Source organism: Triticum dicoccoides, chromosome 2A, assembly GCF_002162155.2.
Source record: "Triticum dicoccoides isolate Atlit2015 ecotype Zavitan chromosome 2A, WEW_v2.0, whole genome shotgun sequence".
Classification (NCBI taxonomy): domain Eukaryota; kingdom Viridiplantae; phylum Streptophyta; class Magnoliopsida; order Poales; family Poaceae; genus Triticum; species Triticum dicoccoides.
In genome coordinates, this window is record NC_041382.1 from 592,863,194 (window position 1) to 592,871,821 (window position 8,628).

An 8,628-nucleotide genomic window follows, 5' to 3' on the forward strand; every position below is an offset into this window, starting at 1 on the left:
TGGCCGGACGCGACCAGGACGAGCGGGGGTGGGCTGGCGCGACGAGCGCGCGAGGGGAGCAGCGATGACTGCCGCCGGCGCGTGCACGAGCGCGCGCGGGAGCGCAGCGGCAGGCGGCAAGCGGGGACGCGCGGGCGCGGCGGGCCACACGCGGCGGCCTGCGAGGGCGGGATGGCGCGCCGGGCGAGCGGCGATGACTGCTGCCGGCGCGTGGGCGAGTGCGCGCGGGAGCGCGGTGATACGTCTCCAACGTATCTATAATTTTTGATTGCTCCATGCTATATTATCTACTGTTTTGAACATTATTGGGCTTTATTATCCAATTTTATATTATTTTTGGGACTAACCTATTAATGGGAGGCCCAGCCCAGAATTGTTGTTTTTTGCCTATTTCAGGGTTTCGAAGAAAAGGAATATCAAACGGAGTCCAAACGGAATGAAACCTTCGGGAACGTAATTTTCTCGCCGAACATGATCCAGGGGACTTGGACCCTACCTCAAGAAACAAAGGAGGAGGCCACGAGGTAGGGGGGCGCGCCTACCCCCCCAAGCACCCTCCACCCTCGTGGGCCACCTGTTGCTCCACCGACGTACTCCTTCCTCCTATATATACCTACGTACCCCCAAACGATCAGAGACGGAGCCAAAACCCTAATTCCACCGCCGCAACTTTCTGTATCCACGAGATCCCATCTTGGGGCCTGTTCCGGAGCTCCGCCGGAGGGGGTATCCATCACGGAGGGCTTCTACATCATCACCATAGCCCCTCCGATGAAGTGTGAGTAGTTCACCTCAGACCTACGGGTCCATAGTTATTAGCTAGTTGGCTTCTTCTCTCTTTTTGGATCTCAATACAATGTTCTCCCCCTCTCTTTTGGAGATCTATTCGATGTAATCTTCTTTTTGCGGTGTGTTTGTTGAGATCGATGAATTGTGGGTTTATGATCAAGTCTATCTATGAACAATATTTGAATCTTCTCTGAATTCTTTTATGTATGATTGGTTATCTTTGCAAGTCTCTTCGAATTATCAGTTTGGTTTGGCCTACTAGATTGATCTTTCTTGCAATGGGGGAAGTGCTTAGCTTTGGGTTCAATCTTGCGGTGTCCTTTCCCAATGACAGTAGGGGCAGCAAGGCACGTATTGTATTATTTCCATCGAGGATAACAAGATGGGTTTTCATCATATTGCATGAGTTTATCCCTCTACATCATGTCATCTTGCATAAGGCGTTACTCTGTTTTCATTAACTTAATACTCTAGATGCATGCTGGATAGCAGTCGATGAGTGGAGTAATAGTAGTAGATGCAGGCAGGAGTCGGTCTACTTGTCTCGGACGCGATGCCTATATACATGATCATGCCTAGATATTCTCGTAACTACGCTCAATTCTGTCAATTGCTCAACAGTAATTCGTTCATCCACCGTAGAATACTTATGCTCTTGAGAGAAGCCACTAGTGAAACCTATGGCCCCCGGGTCTATCTTCATCATATTAATCTTCCAATACCAGGTTATTTCCTTTGCTTTTTACTTTGCTTTTATTTTACTTTGCATCTTTATCATAAAAATACCAAAAATATTATCTTATCATATCTATCAGATCTCACTCTCGTAAGTGGCCGTGTAGGGATTGACAACCCCTTATCGTGTTGGCTTGCTTGTTGTTATGGCTAGTCCCTTATCTTCTCCGTTGTCTCCCGAGAATGAAATTCTAAATTTTAAGCAAAGGGAGGGAGAAAATCTAAAAGACACTTGGTATAGAATTTGCAATGCTCAAAATAGATCTACCAGGAAGCAATCTACTTCCGTTCTTCTTCACAATTTTTATGTAGGCGCTACTCCTTGGCACAAATATTTCCTTGATACTATTACCGGAGGGAACTTCTTGGGTAGCCATACTTTTTATTCTTATAATGCTATGATAGATTTGTTTGGCTCACCCCCTCTTTTGGTTAATGGAACTGTATTAACTTTGGAGCATGTAATGCAAAGGCTCGAAATTATTGAAAATAAGGTTGCTCCCGTAGAGTTCATTGAAAATTTGGATAAAAAGATCCATAACCAAATCTCTCAATATGGATCTAAAGTAGGAGTCACTTTGAAAAATATTATAGAGAAGGAACCCATAGTTAATGAGAAAATAAATCACGATTCCACTAGGATAGATAAACTTGAGGATATTATTACCAACCTGGGAACCGTTTTTCTTCCGTAAAGAATACTCCAAGTCCTCCCACTAAAATTGCCAAGCTTATGCATGTTCCTAAAAATAAGGGTGAATCCTCTAGTAAGGAAACTGCGGATCTCAAATCTATAAGTATTCGTCCCAATCTTTTTGCTATAATTAAGGAACCACTTGTTATAAATGAATTTTTCGATCTCGTGCCTAAAAATTTGATAATCAATAAAAATAAAGAAATTCCTAAAAATGGTAGATGCCTCATCGAGGAATTACCTACCAAAGATGGCAATACCCAGATCTATCCTTGCTTTTTATGCCTAGCTAGGGGCGTTAAACGATAGCGCTTGTTGGGAGGCAACCCAATTTTATTTTTATTCCTTACTTTTTGCTCCTGTTTAGTAATAAATAATTTATCTAGCCTCTGTTTAGGTTGTGTTTTTTGTGTTTTAATTAGTGTTTGTGCCAAGTAGAACCGCTGGGAAGACTTGGGGAAAGTCTTGATATCTTGCTATAAAAAACAGAAACTTTAGCGCTCACGAGAACCGCTGCCATTTTTATTTGGAAAGTGCTATTTAGTTAATTATTTTTGCAGATGATTAATAGATAAATTCCTCACATCCAGCAGTTTATTTTAGAATTTTTGGGGTTCCAGATCTTGCGCTAGCTACAGATTACTACAGACTGTTCTGTTTTTGAAAGATTCTGCTTTTCGTGTGTTGTTTGCTTATTTTGATGAATCTATGGCTAGTAAAATAGTTCATAAACCATAGAGAAGTTGGAATACAGTAGGTTTAACACCAATATAAATAAATAATGAGTTCATTATAGTAACTTGAAGTGGTCTTTTGTTTTCTTTCGCTAACGGAGCTCACGAGATTTTCTACTTTAAGTTTTGTGTTGTGAAGTTTTCAAGTTTTGGGTAAAGATTTGATGGATTATGGAACAAGGAGTGGCAAGAGCCTAAGCTTGGGGATGCCCATGTCACCCCCAAGATAATCTAAGGACACCTAAAAGCCAAAGCTTGGGGATGCCCCGGAAGGCATCCCCTCTTTTCGTCTACTTCTATCGGTAACTTTACTTGGAGCTATATTTTCATTCACCACATGAATGTGTTTTGCTTGGAGCATCTTGTATGATTTGAATCTTTGCTTTTTAGTTTACCACAATCATCCTTGCTGTACACACCTTTTGAGAGAGCCATACATGATTTGGAATTTGTTAGAATACTCTATGTGCTTCGCTTATATCATTTGAGTTATATAGTTTTGCTCTAATACTTCACTTATATCTTTTAGAGCACGGTGGTGGATTTGTTTTATAGAAACTATTGATATCTCATGCTTTACTTAGATTATTTTGAGAGTCTTAAATAGCATGGTAATTTGCTTAATAATCCTAATATGCTAGGTGTTCAAGATTTTTTTCTTATGAGTGTTTTGAATACTAAGAGAAGTTTGATGCTTGATGATTGTTTTGAGATATGGAGGTAATAATATCAAAGTCATGCTAGTTTAGTAGTTGTGAATTTGAGAAATGCTTGTGTTGAAGTTTGCAAGTCCCGTAGCATGCACGTATGGTAAACATTATGTAAAAAAATTTGAAACATGAGGTGTTATTTGATTGTCTTCCTTATGAGTGGCGGTCGGGGACGAGCGATGGTCTTTTCCTACCAATCTACCCCCCTAGGAGCATGCACTTAGTGCTTTGGTTTTTGATGACTTGTAGATTTTTGCAATAAGTATGCGAGTTCTTTATGACTAATGTTGAGTCCATGGATTATACACACTCTCACCCTTCCATCATTGCTAGCCTCTTCGGTACCGTGCATTACCCTTTCTAACATTGAGAGTTGGTGCAACTTCGCCGGTGCATCCAATCCCCGTGATATGATACGCTCTTTCACACATAAACCTCCTTATATCTTCCTCAAAACAGCCACCATACCTACCTATTATGGCATTTTCATAGCCATTCCGAGATATATTGCCATGCAACTTTCCACCATTCCGTTTATCATGACACATTCATCATTGTCATATTGCTTAGCATGATCATGTAGTTGACATAGTATTTGTGGCAAAGCCACCGTTCATAATTCTTTCATACATGTCACTCTTGGTTCATTGCATATCCCGGTACATCGCCGGAGGCATTCATATAGAGTCATATCTTGTTCTAAGTATCGAGTTGTAATCATTGAGTTGCAAATAAATAGAAGTGTGATGACCATCATTCATAGAGCATTGTCCCAAAATAAAAAAGGAGAAAGGCCAAAAAAAGAGAGGCCAAATAAAAAAATATATAAAGAAGGGACAATGCTGCTATCCTTTTTCCACACTTGTTCTTCAAAGTAGCACCATAATCTTCATGATAGAGAGTCTTTTGTTTTGTCACTTTCATATACTAGTGGGAATTTTTCATTATAGAACTTGGCTTGTATATTCCAACAGTGGGCCTCCTTAAGTGCCCTAGGTCTTCGTGAGCAAGCAAGTTGGATGCACACCCACTTAGTTTCTTTTGTTGAGCTTTCATACATTTATAGCTCTAGTGCATCCGTTGCATGGCAATCCCTACTCCTTGCATTAACATCAATCGATGGGCATCTCCATATCCCATTGATTAGCCTCGTTGATGTAAGACTATCTTCTTTTTTGTCTTCTCCACATAACCCCCATCATCATATTCTATTCTACCCATAGTGCTATATCCATGGCTCGCGCTCATGTATTGCGTGAAAGTTTATAGGTTTGAGATTACTAAAGTATGAAACAATTGCTTGGCTTGTCATCGGGGTTGTGCATGATGAGAGCATTCTTGTGTGACGAAAATGGAGCATGACTAAACTATATGATTTTGTAGGGATGAACTTTCTTTGGCCATGTTATTTTGAGAGGACATAATTGCTTAGTTAGGATGCTTGAAGTATTATTATTTTTATGTCAATATGAACTTTTATCTTGAATCTTTCGGATCTGAATATTCATACCATAACTAAGAAGAATTACATTAAAATTATGCCAAGTAGCACTCCGCATCAAAAATTCTGTTTTTATCATTTACCTACTCGAGGACGAGCAAGAATTAAGCTTGGGGATGCTTGATACGTCTCCAACGTATCTATGATTTTTGATTGCTCCATGCTATATTATCTACTGTTTTGGACATTATTGGGCTTTATTATCCACTTTTATATTAATTTTGGGACTGACCTCTTAACCGGAGGCCCATCCTAGAATTGTTGTTTTTTTTGCCTATTTCAGGGTTTCGAAGAAAAGGAATATCAAGCGGAGTCCAAACGGAATGAAACCTTCGGGATGTGATTTCTCGCCGAACATGATCCAAGGTACTTGGACCCTACGTCAAGAAACAAAGGAGGAGGCCACGAGGTAGGGGGCGCGCCTACCCCCCAGGCGCACCCTCCACCCTCGTGGGCCCCCTGTTGCTCCACCGACATACTCCTTCCCCCTATATACACCTACGTACCCCCAAACGATCAGAGATGGAGCCAAAACCCTAATTCCACCGCCGCAACTTTCTGTATCCACGAGATCCCATCTTGGGGCCTGTTCCGGAGCTCCGCCGGAGGGGGTATCCATCACGGAGGGCTTCTACATCATCACCGTGGCCCCTCCGATGAAGTGTGAGTAGTTCACCTCAGACATACAGGTCCATAGTTATTAGCTAGTTGGCTTCTTCTCTCTTTTTGGATCTCAATACAATGTTGATACGTCTCCAACGTATCTATAATTTTTGGTTGCTCCATGCTATATTATCTTCTGTTTTGGATGTTTATGGGCTTTATTATACACTTTTATATCATTTTTGGGACTAACCTATTAACCCAGAGCCCAGTGCCTGTTTCTGTTTTTTCCTTGTTTTAGAGTATCACAGAAAAGGAAAATCAAATGGAGTCCAATTGACCCGAAACTTCACGGAACTTATTTTTGGAAGGAAAGCAACCCGGGAGACTTGGAGTCCATGTAAGGGAAGCAACGAGGAAGCCACAAGGCAGGGGGGCGCGCCCACCCCCTGGGCGTGCCCTCCACCCTCGTGGGCCCCTCGTGGCTCCCCTGACGTACCTCTTCCTCCTATATATACCCATATACCCTAAAACGATTGGAGAGCACAATAGATCGGGAGTTCCGCCGCCAGAAGCCTCCGTAGCCACCGAAAACCAATCTAGACCCGTTCCGGCACCCTGCCGGAGGGGGAATCCCTCTCCGGTGGCCATTTTCATCATCCCAGTGCTCTCCATGTTAAGGAGGGAGTAGTTCTCCCTCGGGGCTGAGGGTATGTACCAATAGCTATGTGTTTGATCTCTCTCTCTCTCTTTCTCTCTCTCGTGTTCTTGAGGTGGTACGATCTGGATGTATCACGAGCTTTGCTATTATAGTTGGATCTTATGATGTTTCCCCCCCCCCTCTTCTCTCTTGTAATGGATTGAGTTTTCCCTTTGAAGTTATCTTATCGGATTGAGTCTTTAAGGATTTGAGAACACTTGATGTATGTCTTGCGTGGGATAACCGTGGTGACAATGGGTTATTCTATTGATTCACTTGATGTATGTTTTGGTGATCAACTTGCGGGTTCCGCCCATGAACCTATGCATAGGGGTTGACACACGTTTTCGTCTTGACTCTCCGGTAGAAACTTTGGGGCACTCTTTGAGGTTCTATGTGTTGGTTGAATAGATGAATCTGAGATTGTGTGATGCATATCGTATAATCATACCCACGGATACTTGAGGTGACATTGGAGTATCTAGGTGACATTAGGGTTTTGGTTGATTTGTGTCTTAAGGTGTTATTCTAGTATGAACTCTAGGGCTGTTTGTGACACTTATAGGAATAGCCCAACGGATTGATTGGAAAGAATAACTTTGAGGTGGTTTCGTACCCTATCATAATCTCTTCGTTTGTTCTTCGCTATTAGTGACTTTGGAGTGACTCTTTGTTGCATGTTGAGGGATAGTTATGTGATCCAATTATGTTATTATTGTTGAGAGGACTTGCACTAGTGAAAGTTTGAACCCTAGGCCTTGTTTCAACGCATTGCAATACCGTTTGTGCTTACTTTTATCATTAGTTATCTTGCTGTTTTTATATTTTCAGATTACAAAAACCTTTATCTACCATCCATATACCACTTGTATCACCATCTCTTCGCTGAACTAGTGCACCTATACAATTTACCATTGTATTGGGTGTGTTGGGGACACAAGAGACTCTTTGTTATTTGGTTGCAGGGTTGCTTGAGAGAGACCATCTTCATCCTACGCCTCCTACGGGTTGATAAACCTTAGGTCATCCACTTGAGGGAAAATTGTTACTGTCCTACAAACCTCTGCACTTGGAGGCCCAACAACGTCTACAAGAAGAAGGTTGTGTAGTAGACATCAAATGTTCTCCCCCTCTCTTGTGGAGATCTATTCGTTGTAATCTTCTTTTTGCGGTGTGTTTGTTGAGACCGATGAATTGTGGGTTTATGATCAAGTCTATCTATGAACAATATTTGAATCTTCTCTGAATTCTTTTATGTATGATTGGTTATCTTTGCAAGCCTCTTCGAATTATCAGTTTGGTTTGGCCTACTAGACTGATCTTTCTTGCAATGGGAGAAGTGCTTAGCTTTGGGTTCAATCTTGCGCTGTCCTTTCCCAGTGACAGTAGGGGCAGCAAGGCACGTATTGTATTGTTTCCATCGAGGATAACAAGATGGGGTTTTCATCGTATTGCATGAGTTTATCCCTCTACATCATGTCATCTTGCTTAAGACGTTACTTTGTTTTCATTAACTTAATACTCTAGATGCATGCTGGATAACGGTCGACGAGTGGAGTAATAGTAGTAGATGCAGACAGGAGTCGGTCTACTTGTCTCGGACGTGATGCCTATATACATGATCATGCCTAGATATTCTCATAACTATGCTCAATTCTGTCAATTGCTCAACAGTAATTCGTTCACCCCCTGTAGAATACTTATGCTCTTGAGAGAAGCCACTAGTGAAACATATGGCCCCCGGGTCTATCTTCATCATATTAATCTTCCAATACTAGGTTATTTCCTTTGCTTTTTACTTTGCTTTTATTTTACTTTGCATATGTATCATAAAAATACCAAAAATATTATCTTATCATATCTATCAGATCTCACTCTCGTAAGTGGCCGTGTAGGGATTGACAACCCGTTATCGCGTTGGTTGCGAGGATTTATTTGTTTTGTGCAGGTACGAGGGACTCGCGCGTAGCCTCCTACTGGATTGATACCTTGGTTCTCAAAAACTGAGAGAAATACTTACGCTACTTTGCTGCATCATCCCTTTCTCTTCGGGGAAAAACCAACGCAGTGCTCAAGAGGTAGCACACGGCGGCAGGCGGCAAGCGGGGACGCGCGGGCGCGGTGGGGCGCGACTGTGGGCGCGCGGCTGCCGGCGGAGGCGC